The sequence below is a fragment of the Tenrec ecaudatus genome, chromosome 1, assembly GCF_050624435.1.
Source record: "Tenrec ecaudatus isolate mTenEca1 chromosome 1, mTenEca1.hap1, whole genome shotgun sequence".
Classification (NCBI taxonomy): domain Eukaryota; kingdom Metazoa; phylum Chordata; class Mammalia; order Afrosoricida; family Tenrecidae; genus Tenrec; species Tenrec ecaudatus.
This window is the reverse complement of record NC_134530.1, coordinates 101,367,766-101,384,482: the sequence shown is the minus strand read 5'-3', so window position 1 is coordinate 101,384,482 and position 16,717 is coordinate 101,367,766. Positions and strand designations below refer to the sequence as shown.

Sequence of the window (16,717 nt, the reverse complement as noted above, 5' to 3'; positions counted from 1 at the left end):
CAAATGTGCTTGACACACAATGGATGGATTTATGGATTGTGATAAGAATTGTATGAGCCCCCAATAAAATAATTTTAAAAAAATAGAAATTGAGCTACCTTAATTGTGTTTATATAGAAACTGTTTTCCAGAACCATATACTATTTTCTTAGAAGTTAAAGATTTTGGAGAATTAGAAAATGAATTAATTAAAATGATTAAAGATGCTTTGTCCTTATGTAGGAAGCACCTGTAATCTTTTGAATTACATCGTGATAAAGGCTGTGTTAAATGTACAGAGCTTATCCTTTCACTTACTTCATAAAATATTCATGAATTTTAATAGCAGTTTGTAAAGCTTTTTTCCCCCTAGAACAATAGGAAGGCACTTAATTCCAATATTGAAGTAACAAATTCTGGGATACATCAGTGTATTATGTTTGCACAGAAGAAAATTAACCTCACTGTCCAAGACCCTAGAGACTCTGACCTGCTGCCGGATTTGAAGTCTCATGTTTTCTCAAACTAAATAAGCAATTGGTTAGAGTTCTTAGGAGAAGTTAACAGATAAGTTAAAATATTTTCATGGCCTTATTAGTTAAAACTGACAAGTTTAAATAACAAGATAAGTGTAATACAAATTTGTTTAAGAGAAGCAACTTTTTATGGTGATATAACTGAACAGTGGATTAGTTATTCTGTCTTTGGGAATGGATAAATTCAGTGATACCAGCTTCTTGGATTATTTACATAGCATACAGGGTGAATCAGTATGATAACATAATACCACCCTGAAATATACTTTCTCTGATTTTAAGCCAGGCAAATATCTTGCTCTGTCCCAACTATGACCTTTTGTTGCATGTACAGGTTCCACACGAACACAATTAGATGCTCTGGAATTCCCATTTTTATCAATGCTATCGTTAGTTTGTTATCATCCAAAGGGTCAAATGCTTTGCATAGTGAATTAAACATATATAAATATTTTTCTAGGATTCTCTGCCATTCCGCCAAGTTCCATCAGCAATGATAGTCCCTATGTCATCTTCTGAATCAGACTTGAATTTCTGGTAGTCCTTATCAATGTAGTCAGGTAAACATTTTCAAATTAATTTCAATACTTGCATGTGCTATTAATGATATTATTAGATAAGTTGTCATTCTGCTGAGTCACTGTTCTTTGGAATGGGCACACATGTGAACCTTTTCAAGTTGATTGGTCAGGTAGCATTCTACCAAATTTTATGGCATAGGTGAGTGAGTGTTTCATTAGCTTCTGACATTTTCTCAATGGGTGTTCCATCAATTCTTAGAACCTGTTTTTCGCTAATGTCTCCAGTGCAGATTGAAATTTTTCCTTCAGTACCATAGGTCTTTAATCATATTCCACCTCTTAAAGTGGTTCTTTTTCATACAGTTATTATGCATCTCTTCCACCTTCTTTTATACTTTCTGCATCATTCACTATTTTGCCCATAGAATCTTGTAATATTTCAATTTGAGCCCTGGATTGTTTTCTTCAATTCTTTCAGCTTGGTAAATGCTTAGCGTATTATTCCTTTTGTTTTTCTAACTCCAGGTCTTTCTGGATTTGATTATAACTTTTTTGTTTGTTTTCTCTGGCTTCCCTTTGAAATTTTCTGTTTGGCTCTTTTGAAAAATGATATTCAATATGCAAATGACCCAATATTGATTGAGAAAAGTAAGAAGGATCAGCACTGCATTTTAGGAAGAATTGCAACTCAATGTAAATAATAACAAAATCCTCACAACGGGAAAACAGGTGACATCATGATAAATATAGAAAAGATGGAAGTTATTGAGGATTTCTTTGTGCTTGTACACATAGCCAACACTTGTGGAAATGGTCAGTACAAGATCAATCAACGCACTGTGCGGGGTCTTGCACTGCACATGACCTCCTTAAAGTTTCGAAATGTAAGGACGTTACTTTGAGGATTAAGTTGCTCCTGGTCCAAGGCATAGTATTTTTAATTACCTGATATGCATGTGAAAGGTAGACATTGAATATGGAACACGTGAGGAGAGTTGATACATTTAAATTATAGTGCTGGTAAAGAATTTTGAAAGCATCATGCACTGTCGGAAGGACAAATAAATCTGTGTTGGCATGGGCACACCTACAATGCTTTCTAGAAGTCAGAATGGTAGGACTTTGTCTCAAGAATTGTTGGTGTGTTAGGAAAGACCAATTCCTGGAAGAAAGACATCATGCCAGGTGAAGTAGAAGTCTGTGAATATGTGGCAAACCTGTGAGATGGAATGACACAGTAACTGCAGCAATAGACTCAAACGTAACAACTTTGAGGAGGACTCAAGATTGGGCAGTGTTTTGTATTGTTTTTCTGTTGTTCTTCGGATCACTATAGGTTATAAGTGACTTGATGATTGTTGTTGGTGTTGTTAGGTGCTGCATATAGGTTCCAACTCATAGCAACCCTATGTACAATGGACTGAAACACCACCTGGTTCTGAACCATCCAAATACTTGTTCTTACGTTTGAGTTTCTATATATTTGAGTCACTGTGTCGAGGCCCTTCCTCTTTTTCAGTGCCCCTCAACTTTACATACATGGTGTCCTTTTCCATGGACTAGTCTCTTCTGATAACATGTTCAAAGTATGTAAGAGGAAGTTTCTTCATTCTTGGCACTAAGGATTATTCTGGCTGTACTTCTTCCAAGTCAGATGTATTTGTTCGTTTGGCAGTCCAAGGTACTTTCAATGTTCTTCACCACATTGTTCAAATGCATTGTTATTTCTTTGGTCTTCCTTATTCCATGTTCAGCTTTCTCATGTAAATAAATTGTTAGATAACACCATGGCTTAGGTCAGAAACACATTAGTCCTCAAAGTTAAATCCTTGTTTTTTAACACAAAAATAAGATCAGTAAGATCTTGCTTGGTTGGTTGATATTTTCTTTAGACTTATATCATCATTCCACCACAGATATAAACACATCTCCACCAAGATTATCCCACTTCATATAAACTATATCGGATTGAATAGAATTGCCTCATAACATTCCAGGATTGTAATGTTTTATGGAAAAAGATTGTCACATCTTTCTCCCACCTAGTAGTTGGTGAATTTGAAGTAACAATCTTTCAGTTAACACTAAAATGCTTAAGCACTGTACCGGATTCTAAGAACACGTGCCTTATTTCTTTACAGATAATTACTTCTACAAAATGTATCTCTTATTGAATTCACTTGCACATCACCCCTCTATGAAGCAATGAGTATACCAAGAAACATGGAATGTGCTCATTGGCTCTTTTTGTGCCACATACTACAACTGTGGTGCACAGAAATGAGGTCAAGTACCTCAAGCAGAAAACATACAAAGTGGAAATAATCATTATGTTTCACAAAGAAAAACTGAGAGCAGTTGATAGATTTGGGGAATATTGATGCTTAGGGGAAAAAACTCAATGCCCACCATAGTATACATAAACTAAATATACTAATAGCACATACATATCATGGATATGAAACATGTTTAACAAATCAGTAAATTATATAGGATTTGTAGGATTTACAAAACGTATCCCGCCAAAATGTGTCAATCTCCTTTTAAGTCCCAAGCAATGGCATTATAGATAAGATGGATTTGTTTTTTAATATAAATGTGTACAATTGTAAACTTGTCAATTGTATAAGTAATCAATAACAAAATACTATTCTCATCTAGAAAACTGATCATATTAAGAAGACATTGCCAGTTGATGGTGGAAAAGTGGATCTCGCAATTGGCTTTAAAATGTTCCACTCACTATATATATTCTGTGTAGTGATAATCAAGATCCTTAAAATTGAGAAAGACTCAATTTTAATAGTTAAACTTGAGAATGACTCCAATGTTAAAGAATCTATCATTAATTATTTGATATCCTAGTGATATTTAATAATATGGAGTCATTCAGAATATTTTGAACATGATGTCAATATCTGGGGAAATATTTATACTATAATGTGGGAATATCAGAGATTATTCAAATATTACAGTTATATGCTTAAGCTTATTTATATAAATATACAGACATCTACATCATTCCCTAGAATTACATATGTTGTTTGAACAGAAAAGGACATACTGCATGTCTTAAAATCAGAAAAAAAGCGTGTGTCGGAGTATGACTCTTCCCACATTTATTCAATCTGTATACTGAGTAAACACTCTGAGAAGTTGGACTATACAGAAAAAAATGAGCATAAAAATTGGTGGAGAACTCATTATAAACCTGTTCTATGGCACCTAATAACAGCATTATAATCTGTGTTTCCATTATCAGAAAAACAAAACACATAATTAATATATGATGGAAATTTCAAAATCATAAAAAATAAAATGGAATCTATAAAGATTGATTTCCTAGGCATTACTGAGCTGAAATGGACTGGCATTGGCTATTTTGAATCAGAAAATCATATTTTCATATGCTAAAAATAACACAATCAAGGGGACTGGCATAACATTTATTGTCAAAATGGATATTGCAAAATTAATCAAGAAATATAATATTTTTGTGATGTGATTATACCTGTTCACCTCCAAGGAAGTCCAATCAACAGAACTATGATTCAAACATATGCACCATCCACAAAATCTAGTTATGAAGAAACTGAAGAATTCTACCATTAACTTAGTCAGAAATTGACCAAATATATAATAAAGATGTATTAATAATCACTGTTGATTGGGATGCAAAAATTGGAAACAGAGAGGAAGGAACTGTAGTTGGAAAATATGACCTTGGTGATCGAAATGAAGCTGGAGATTGCATGACAGAATTTTGCAAGACAAATGATTTATTTGGATGTTTTATATAGGAAGGGGCAATGGTTGATTTTTTTTCCCCTCAAGATTCATGATCCATCACCATGTGTCAATGACCAAATCAACAACACTCTTGACAACAGGTAATAGGATTCCTAACACCTTGTGACAACTGACACAAACAAACAAACAAACATTTATTTGAGCATTGTTTCTCTGAGATGCCTCATTAGTTGTCCCTTTTACCTTGGCTTCGATGATATTCACTCTCAATTTCCTCTCTGTTGATTTCTAATTATCATGTTATGCAGCTCAACCTCCATTAACAGATGCACCTCAGAATCTAGTCATTTTATCTTTTAAGAATCTCCACATATTCTTGCAGTTTATGGTGGTTCCAGATCAAGATTGCTTATAAATCCATTTCAGCTTCAAATACAAACTACAAACTTAGCTATTCAGTACTCCCACAAATAAACCCATCAACATTTTTTTCTTTTTTGTTATTAAAATAACTTTCTTTAGCAAAACAAAAAAATGGCTACAGAGATCAGAAATGTTCCTAGCTCTTCATTCTGTAGCAATAATTCTACTTTTCACTGGTGCTACTATGATATCCTACTTTTCTGTTTTTCTACTGCCAAATTCAAATATCTGTTTCTCTGCTTTGTACTAATGAAATGGTACTAGTTTCATTCATCTTCACAAATCCTTTTTTCAAAAAACACATATCTACATGCCCAGGCATCCCTCGGAGTTACTCAGAGTTCAGTTTCAGCCCACCTTAGTAAAGTGTTCCACACAAATGTTTTGGTTTTCTTAGTCCAGGTGAGAAGTATGCTTACATTATTCTGTAGTGTATTGAGTGAGCAGTAACATTATGAAAAGTTTGAAATATTGTCAGAATTACCAAAATGTGACACAGAGACATATGTGTGCATGCGGTATGAGAAATGGTGCCACTAAACATGAATTATAAATCTTTTGCAGAGCACAATAAAGTGAGGTGTGCTTGTATTTCTTTACATATATATAAACGAATTTTGTGATATAGTTACAAAATGTGGACTTTGAGTAAAAAAAATCTTTATTGTTTGTCCTTTCCTTTTTTGCTCAATCTGACACTTGGGTATTACTTAATTTCTCCAAGTTGTCATTTGTCAACTATAAAATTCACATAATAAAAATTGGCTCCTAGTGTGAGGAAAAGAGAACTGAGCTATAGTTTTGCATCAAACATATATTAAGATATATATTTATTGTGAACCTAATAAAGATCTGGGTATTTAGTACAGTTTTAATCATGTAAAACTTGAGTAAATATTGAAGTAAAATATCATTTTTGCTACTAATAAGGTAATCTCATGGAACATGGTTTACATGTTGTGTAATTACTTCAATTTTGAATTCTAGAATTAAGCAGCCTTAAATACTAGCTCTCAAGTGATACAGAAGTGGAACTGTCTCCCCACAGGTGCATAGTTTGTTGAGATAAAGTCATATAAAGAAAAAAGAGAGCAGAATTCATGCTCCTGGTGAGAAGCTTCAATGAAAGTTTAAAAAGTGAAGATAACCTTACCTAATTTCTCCTTGTATAAAGACCACCATTCTGATGAATCTTCTCCTCCTCTCCAAGAAAGAAGTCACTTAAGCAGTGGAGATAGATGACAGGAAACTACTTTAGTGGCGTGGCCTCCATATGTAAATCAACTTTCATGGTTGGAAAGTATTGTGCTTCCATAGGCCTGACAAAGCCCTGTTTCAATTTTGGCTGCAATAAATACCCCAGAAAAATGGCTACCATTACCACTTAATATTCACCTTCCAAAATATTTTTCATTTTCCACCCAAAATCTTAGTTACCCCCAGTAGTCATACAGAACTTATTTTTTAACTGCATCTATTATTCAATGTCTTGTTCTACAAAGTTGTTTAGTTTCGGAGGTGGAGCAAGACAGTGAAGTTTGTGAAGGCTCCTGTTTACTTCCTCACAGCTACGTGTCGCGCAACATATAAACACGAGCCCTGACTAAGATCTCAGAAGTCCAGATGTCATTGATGTCCTGGAGAGCCTGAGGGAGCTAGAGAGGGATGACACAGAAGGGAGAGGAAATGTACCCAGGAACAAGAACAGCACTCTCTCCTCATAGTCATCTGGGTATAGAACTGATTAATACACCGAGCAGGAAATACAGAAAGTTAGCTGAACTCATGAAATTGTAACCCAGTAATTTTAAGGGGGCACAAATTGGCTTTTGGAATTTGTGGCCCATGCAATTGGAAGAACACAAGGGGAGACCACTGTTTTGAGAGAAAGCAGTGTAAAACTTGCTGAAGTCTGAAACAGATGGGCTAGTCTGAAATGAGGACTAGCTTCAATGTGAAGTGCAGCAGGGTGACAGCAATTCTTCCTACTGATGGGGCTGCCTCGAGGGAAAACAGCCTGCAGCAGAACACTGGACACAGCGGTGCCTGTGGGAAAGACAGAGTACTCACCTTTGCCGCAGCGCAGGAAGAGGGAGAGGGGAGGGATAGGTTACTGAGGAGGGAGGGAAGAAGGATGGAGGCGTTAGGGGAATAAAAAGAAAACCACATTTACACAGGGTTTAATGGGATATAGTTATCAATTTCATGTGTTGAGATGGGCTGTGTGTGCTTCTTTTAAAAACCAAATACCTAAAAATTGGTCTTAGTGCCAAACAAAAAAAAAAGGAAATATTAAACTGAAATGGACCTGGAGTGTCTAGTAACAGATATGTTCACTTTCAAATACACGAGGGAAGAAGAAAGAGAGTTGAATGTCACTGTTTGCAACAGTGTCTCTGAATAGTGTGGAAACCTCCACACCAACAGGAGCATATTGAATTCTAGAGAACAAAAATTCAGAATTCCTGAATCAAAAACAAACAAACAAACAAATGGTCTAAGGATAACAGTGTCCTCTGGTGGGTCTCAGAAGAAGACATCAAACAGTTATGAGAGTGAGTGGAGCCTGTCTGTGGGATTTCTAGACCTGTATGTGCAATGACGGACTGGCGTATCTTTGTCTCATGAATAGTGGATGTCTTGTCCCTTTCACCACTCAGGCACTCATTCCACCAGAGAAATTCTCCAGTCACACACACAAGAAATTCAATAACAGATTTAAGGTTAGGGGGCGGGGGTCAAGTAAAATGGCTCAAGTTCAGCAGAAAATGATAAAACACACAAAATCACACACATCAAAAAACAGTCAAAAGCAAATCATGGAGGAGAAACATAAATTTCTCCTATGGAGGCCAAAATAATTGGCAATTTTTAAAATCCAGTGCTATATATGCCTCAAGAAAGCTGAAATCATGCAGAAAATAAGCTAGCTGAAGCCAGGAAACCACTCAAGAAACAAAATGAGTGACTTAATGTGGAAATTGAAAACAATTATGTGTTAGACTCGCTGTCTATAGAAACAAACCAGTGACACTCAGCATTGTACAAGAAGAAACTTTATATCAAAAAGGAATTTTATGTCAGGAAGGTATACCAGCCAAATCCAACTCAGCTTTCTGAGTCTGGTGCTATTTGTGCTCTCTGCAGATTCACGTTACTAGATTGATGGCAGAGAGGTCAAGTAGGAATCAGGGAGCTCACAGGAGGGGAAGTGCACAGTCATGTGTCCCCAAGGCCGATGGAAACGTGGCAGGGCATGGAGCTCCCCCAGGAGGGAGACACAGGTCCTAATGAAGTTCCATCCAGGAGGAAGTAGCACAGAGAAATCTTCACTCTTCAACCTTGCTCTTGTATAAAAGGCCACACCCACAAGGAAGTGACATCAAGCTACAATTTGATTGGCAGGTTAGACTTCACCCTTAGCGGGGAGAGTCCAGCAGACAAATAACAACAAATAGTACAAGGAGTACTACTGCAACTGAAGAAGTAGCAGTGAATTAGAATTAAAAATAAGAGAGACGCTCAACAAATTGGCATTCAGAAGATAGAATAAATAAAAAAACAAAAGAGATTAATAAAAAATCATTTTAAATAAACCATAGAATGAAAAAAGAAATCATTTTATTGGGAACTCTTACAGATATTGTAACAATTCATAATTCCATTAGATCAAGCATAATTGTTCAATTGCTGCCATCATAATCTCACAATTTTTTTCTTCTTGAACTCCTTGATATCAGTGCCTCTTTATGAACTCCCACCCCAGCCCTTATTATTATAAGGAACTCTTATTATTATATTACATATTACTGTTATTTTTTACATATATATATATGTTTTGCCATATCTTACATCAACCAAGTATCCATTCACCTGCAAATCAGTTGCCTGCTCCCTTGCATGGGGTTATACAGTTCTTACTGTCAGTTCCCCCTTCCTGCCCTTCCCAACTCCCTTTCTTCCCATATCCTCAGGAAATCATTATTCCCAATGCTGTTTCTGAAAGGTTATCTATCTTGACTTTCATGCATTTAATGATCTTAATTATACAGATGGACCTATGCTGCTATGACAAGATTAATGAGGTGAAACAAAGACCATAACAATAATATAAAAGGAAATATAAAAGAACTAGGTAGTTATGTATTGTATCAGTGCTGCACTGCACCCTATATATCTCCTCCCTTCTGTATGGCCCTTCTATGAGGGACTATCCAATTATTTTGCAGGTGGACTTTGGGTCTCCATTTGGTCCATACTCATCCATGTTCATTTTATTGCTTCTTATTGAATTTCTGATATCGACTTTTATCTATACCTCGTGTTCACTAGGCTGCTGTCCTTCTTCCAGGTGGGTTTTGCTGTTTCCCTGCTAGATAGCCTTTTGTTTGACTGCAAGCCTTTATGACTCCAGACACTATATCTTTTAATAACCAGGATCCATTAACCTTCTTCACCACATTTGCTTATACACCCATTTTGTTTTCAGCGATCATGTCGGGAAGGTGGGTCTCATACAGTACCACATTATTAGAACAACTATAATTGTTCTGAAGTAAGATTTGAGTAGAGGTCCAAAGTCCATCTGCTTATTGTTGTATATATATATGTGTGTGTGTGTGTATATGTATATATTTATATCTATCTATCTATGGCTAAATAACCTACCTTTTTATAGTTATATATTTACATAGCTATATTTATACCTATATATGTAATTTTTACTTTCTTCTTCCTCTTTTTCTCTTTCCTTTCATCCTGCCCTACCACCACATTTACTCATTGTTCATGTCCCAGTAATTCTTCTCAGATATGTTGCAATTGATCAAACACAACCAGGAATGCTGCACCCTCCTCACCATCAATTTTAGTACTCCCCTATCCCTGTTGTTATTGGCTAACCACTCCCTACCCCCGGCCTCCTCCCCTTCCATGCCTCCACCCCTCCTAAGCCATCAGTCCATCAATGTCTCATTGGGATTGCTTATCCTGCCTGTCTTAAATAGACACCTAAAGAAAATTTAAAAAGACCATACATATAACTAGCTGTTCACCTGACCCAGTGTAGATGAGTATCTCTCTGTTAAACAGCTCGGAGGACATGTTATAAACCGTCAGTTCAGTCCTTATTTACCTCAGGACCCGCTTACCCAACAGCACCAAGACCCTTTCAGTCCTCAGCATCCATGACCGGAAGGTGCACCTGCTACAAGTCCCCATTGCTTTTCCTCTAGTCAGGATGGAGAGGTCTAGTCACCCAACCCACCCACCCACCCCGTTATACCTTTAGATTTTTAGTGTGGCTTCCTAGTGGGTAACCCCCAACCAAATCACATGAGGTGGCAACCATTGGCCCCCAGTCAGAAGTCTACAAACGGGGTTCCTCAGGAACTTTATGGCTTTGCTTCCATTGCTGGTTTGTCATACTCCACTTTTGGTTTTTCTCTATCCGGGTGGGTCAGACTGGCCACTCTCCCTGAACTGTATCTTCAGTGCTGTCCTCTGTAGCACTGTCCCCGGGTGGGGACATCATGTCTTGAGCTGAGGCCGGCTCTGAGGTCCTCTCTGTGAATGAGCTGCTCAAAGCAGGAATGTCATCATTAAGGGTTGGTGCACCGGAATGAGGTCTACTCTCTCTTTCCCTTTTCTGTGGAGGCATAAACAATACTCTCTCCTTGAGTGAATTAATGCCCTTGTCCCCCATTGCCATCTTTTGTTCCTTCCCCTAACCCTCTGTGGACCTTGAAGGCATATTCAGCATAGGTGTCATCTGCAACTTTAATATAATTATTATTGATGATGTATGTATCATTTAATTTGGTCTATCTCCTGCCAAATTATCTGGTCCTCAGTCTGGGAATTGCATGTTATGTGTATTTTCCCTCATGTCCATGCTATTGTTTGAACTTAGCTCAATGGACTCATGTTGCACTTGACCTTTTGTGCTTGGCTAATTGACTCAGCTTAATATCTTCCAACACGTTGCACGAGATAAGGTATTTCACATTTCTATCACTATTTGTTATGGATATGTATTATACCATTGTGCATATGTACTGGAGGTTTTTTAATCCATTCATCTCCTGATGAGAATTTAGGTTGTTTCCAATTTTTTGCAATAGTGAATTGTGCAGCGATAAACATTGGAGAGCAGATGCCTGGCTATGCTCTGTTGCTTACTTCTTCTGGGTATATGCCCAATAGTGGAATTTCTGGTTCGTAAGGTAATTCAATTTCCATCTGTTTCACATATCGCCAAAATGCTTTCCACAGTGGCTGTACATATCTACAAGACCACCAGCAATGAATGAGAGCTCCCATCTCACCACACCCCCTCCAACATTTGTTGCTTTCTGGTTTGTTTGTTTTTTTTCTGTAATGGGCTATGTTTTAGGGTATTAGGTGGTATCTCATAGTTGCTTTAGTTTATATTTCCTGGACAGCTAATGATCAGGAACATTTTGTCATGTTTATTGGCCATTCAGATTTCTTCCCTTAGGAATCCTCTGTTTAAGTCTCCTGCCCACCTCCTCAGTGGGCAGTTCATTTATTTCTCATTGTAAGCTTGCAGAATACTGTAGATTCTAGTAATAAGCCATTGCTAAAATTCTTTTCCAGTCGGTGGACTTTCTCATTAGTCTTGATGAAGTCTTTCAATATACACAAGTGTTTTATTTTAGTAAGTCCCACTTATCAATTTTAACCTCCACGGAGTGTGTATTCTTCCTTATTTCTGTTAGCCCATGCATTCCCTACACTAAAGCTCTTAGGTTTGTTCCAATTCTCTAGTTGATGATCCTGATAGGTTGGGGCTTACCTCGAGGTCTGTGATCCACCTTGAATTTGTCTTGTATATGAAGTGAGATAAGCATTTTTGCTTAATTTTTCTGCAAGTAGATATCCAGTTTCCCAGCACCATCTGATATTTTCCAGACCCTTATAGAACAACAGTTGTCTGCATGCTCCCAACTTTATTTCCAATTATATGTTCCTATCCATTGGTCTGTATATTAATCATTATACTAGTACCATGCCGATTTGCGAGTCCTCCAGCTTTATTCTTCTTGAGAAGTTCTTTGCCAATTCTGGGCTTCTTCCCTTTCCATATGACTTTGGTAGCCAGCTTTTCCATTTACTTGAAAAAAGATGCTGGCATCTGTAGCAGGATTGCATTACACTTATATAAACCTTTGGGTAGGATTGTCATCTTTACAATATTTAATCTTCTGATCCACAAATATGGGATATTCTTCCATTTGTGAAGGCCCCCTTTGGTTTCTTATAATAATGTTCTGTAGTACAGATATTTTGGTGTTTCGTTCAGGTGTATCCCTAGATATTTCATTGTAAGCTTGGTTATTTTGAAGGGTCCTACCTTCTTGATCTCTTTTTCTGTAATCCCATCAGTTGCATATCGCAATCCTACTGACTTCTGCTTTTTGATCTTGTATCCTGCCACTCTACCATATCCCTCTATCGCTTTCTGCACTCCTACTGTGGAGCCTTTTGAGTTCTCAATATATAGAATCATGTCATCTGCAAATAACAATATTTTCACTTATTCTTTCCCCAAATGAATACCTTTGATGTCCTTCCATTTCCTTATTAACTAGGACTGCCAGGATGATATTGAATAAAATTGGGGACAAAGTCCATCCTTGTCTGGTCCTACTTTTCAGTGGGAATTTTGTCATCTTTTCTCCATCGATTATACTGCTCAATGTTGGTTTTCATAGATAGCTTGTATTATATTGAGGTAATTCCCTTCCAATCCTGTCTTCTTGAGTGTCTTAATTAGGATTGGCTGTTGAATGTTGTCAAGTGCTTTTTCTGCATCTATGGATCTTATCATGGGGTTCTTGTCCTTTTTCTTGTCTATGTGATGGATAATATTGATGGACTTTTGGATGTTAATCCATCTCTACATCGCTGGTATGAATCCTGTCTGGCCGGACCTTGAATCTCCCCCACCCTTGCGGAGCTGACCAGAGCTGGCTGAAACAACTAGCAGCGAGTGACCTTGAATCTTGCACACACACCTGCAGAACTGACCAGAGCTAGTAATGTAAAGCAGCTTTGCAAGTTTTTTTCTTTCTTTTACTCACGCCCTTTTGGTTCCATGCCCACTTTGTTCTCACCTGCCGCTCTGCACCTGGCACAAATACACCTGGAACCAGGAAGACATCTTACATTCCAGAAACCGGGCATACTTGTATCTCCCAAACTGTGACTACTTTATCTTATATGGACTCAAGACAGCCCAGTCGCAGGTTCCCCAGCAATATAAACACCACTCCTGTAGCCTGGAGTGATATTCCCTCCAGACTTTGTGGACCGTGGGACTTCACCCAGGCTGGGTTTTTCTCCCTAATAAAGCCTCTTTGCTCCAATTCGACTGATTTGGCACCTCTCGACTACCTTACAAATCCCACTTGGTCATGAGGAATTATTCATTTTATACATTTTGGCAATCTAATGACCAAAATTTTGTTAAAGATTTTTGCAGCAATGTTCATTAGAGATGTTGGCCTGTAGTTCTCTATTCTTGTGGGATTCTTGGCTGGGTTTGTATCAGTGTTATACTATTTTCATGGGATGTGTTTCGGAGTTTACCAACCTTTTTATGCTCTGGAAGAGCTTGTGCAGAATTGATGTCAGCTCTTCCTGAATGCTTCCTAGAATTTTCCTGTGCAGCTGTATGGGCTGGGACTATTTTAATTGGTAGTTCATTGATAATCATATCTATTTCTTCTTTTGCTATGGCTCTACACTGGTTTTTGACATCTATATGGTTAATTTGGGGAGAGATTGGTATTACAGATATTTTTCTATATCTTCCAAGTTATTACATTCTTTGGAATACAGTCCTTTATAGTACTATGTCATATCTTTTATTTCATTTGGATCCATGATAATTACCCCTATTTCATGACTCATTCTGGTTATTAGTGTCTGCTCTTTCATCTCTTTGGTTAGCACTGCTAAGAGTTTGCCAATTCCGTTAATCCAGGGGTCCTCACACTACAGTCTGTGGCCCACATGCAGCTGAGCACATTTATCCGGCCCACCGGGTGTTTTTGCCCCATGTTTTTTACTTCAAAATAAGGTATGTGCAAGGCCACTTGGGAAATGAAGTCGAGCCCAATGTCACCTCAGGCCAGCGCTCCAAGGTGCCTTCGCCTTTTCCTGGCCTCTGTACCTTATCTTCCCAAGGCATTTCTAACCCTAGGCCTAGGTTCCAGGGACCAGATGCTCCATGATGGGCCTGTCTGATCCTGAAGCTTCCATCCCCTGGGAATGGCTGCGGTTGCCCCACAGCAGGCCAAGAGGCTCCGGTCAGCAGGCGACAATGGTCGGGAGTCCTGGGGCAGGGTGGTCCAGGACAGCGACTTTCCAAGCATAAAGCTGGGAGCTAAAGCCAAAGGCTGTAGCTAGAATGACCGTCCTCCAGGCACTTCCGGCATTGAAATCGGTTTCCGGAAGCCAGGAAGGAGTCCCCAAGACAACCAAGGATGGCTCTTTGAGCTCCTTGCCTTAGAGCAAGAGAACCAGCCCTGATTCAGACTGCAGGCCTCTTTTTTGTGTGGGTGCTAGAGCCAGGAGCTGTTTTCTGGAAAACTCTGGAATGTGCCCCTGGATCCCAAGAGAGCAGAGGAAGATGCTCCAGACCAGTAACTACAGCCTGGTGCTCGCTGCAGTTCATACTGCTGACCTATGACCTCTCTGTCAATTCCTTCTCAGAGCCCCTCCCAGTAACTCACATCATCCGGCTTGTCCTCTTTATCCTCTAGGACGTTGCAATTCTCTTCAACATAATCATCGTCTGCCTCATGTTCTTTAACAGCATCGTCTTCCAGGTAGGGCTGGTCAACCTCCTGTTCCACAAGTTCAAAGGCACCATCCTCCTGACAGTGGTGTACTTCGCCCTCAGCATCTCCTTTCACATCTGGGTGATGAACTTACAATGGAAAAAACCCAACCACTACGATGGACTGCAAACACTATGTTTCAGAGCCTAGCCGCCGTCTTGTACTGTTACTTCTACAGCGGACGGCTGTGTGCCTGGGGGATCCGCGCTTCTACCAGGACTCGCTCTGGCTGCACAAGGAGTTCCTACAAGGTTGAAGGTGACCTCTTCAGATCCCTGGGAGGCGCTCTTCCTTCCATGTGCTGCTGCCAATCGGAGGTTGGCCTCCTCGGACACGTGCAGGCCCATGTGGTCAGCATTCCCGTAGGAAGAGCCTCCCCTCTTGCACATTCAAGTGTTCGAGTCCCTCCTGTCTAACTCAGCCATGTGCCCCACCCTCTCCTGCTCCACCCCTTCAGAACCTCTCAGAACCTCTGACTTCTGGGAGCTCTGTACCTGTCCTTTAGTGTGTGTGGCACAGGAGAACATCCCCCGGCCTGCTTGCACCGGTACTCATGGCTGAATGGTCCCAGATAGAGGCTCCTGGGCGCCTGACTACCCACACTTCTGACTCTTAAATTTGATACCCAAGATATTTACCCCTCACAAACATTTTATAAATAGGGAATAAGTGGATTTTTCCCTTACCAAAAAAAAAAAAAAAAGATAGATGCAGTGTGCATAGGAATTTATTCATAGTTTTTTTTTTAACTATGGTCTGGCCCTCCAATGGGTCCAAGGGACAGTGAACTGGCTCCCTGTTTAAAAAGTTTGAGGACCCCTGTGTTAATCCTTTCAAACAACCAGATTTTTACTGTGTTGATTTTTTCCATTATTTTCTTGTTTACCCAATCATATCTCTCCACCTTGACTTTCTTAATTATTTCCTTTTTCTATTAGAAGGATTCTTGTCCAGGTTTTGAAGGCTTAGTGATAGAGTATCTACCAGAAATCCCTCTTCCTTCATCATATGTCTGTTTATCATTGTCATAAGTTTTGGTATGTTGTATTCTCATTCTCATTGGTTCTAGAAATTTCCTAATGTTTTCTATAATTTGAGTCAATACCATTTCTTTTGGGGAAAAACTTATTTATCTTCTAAATATTTGCCTTTTTTTCTTTTTCTTCTCTTGATTTCCAGCTTTATGAAATAGTCTACCAACAGAGAAGTCTGAGTGAGTAACCACTATATGTTTGATATTACTCAAGATTGACTTGTGTCCCAGCATTTTCATGTATGTGCCATGTGTGCTTGAAAGGAATGTGATTTTTTGTTGTTGTTGCATTTGAGTGAAGAACACTGAATATGTCTATCAGGTCACGTTGTCTAACTGTAGCTTTGCGCTCTCTAGCCTCCTTCCCCACTAATCTGTCTTTCCTGAAGAATAGTGTATTAATGTCACCTACTAGGTTTATTGCACCTGTGGCTTTGGGCTTTTTTTTTTCTTCATGCTTTGAAGGATTAGATTAACAAATTTTGTGCGTCTCTCGTTGGGCACATAGATATTTATTATGCTTACTGACTCTTGGTCTACTGTACCCTTAAGCATTATTTAGAGCCCATCGTTATCTCGTGTTATGTCCTGCACCTTTAGATTGAT

General features: G+C 38.6%; 1 pseudogene; it reads left to right on the top strand.

Moving 5' to 3' along the window:
* The first annotated feature begins 14,867 nt into the window (after positions 1-14,867).
* Positions 14,868-15,334, top strand: LOC142431989 (transmembrane protein 138-like; annotated as a pseudogene).
* The last annotated feature ends 1,383 nt before the right edge of the window (positions 15,335-16,717 follow it).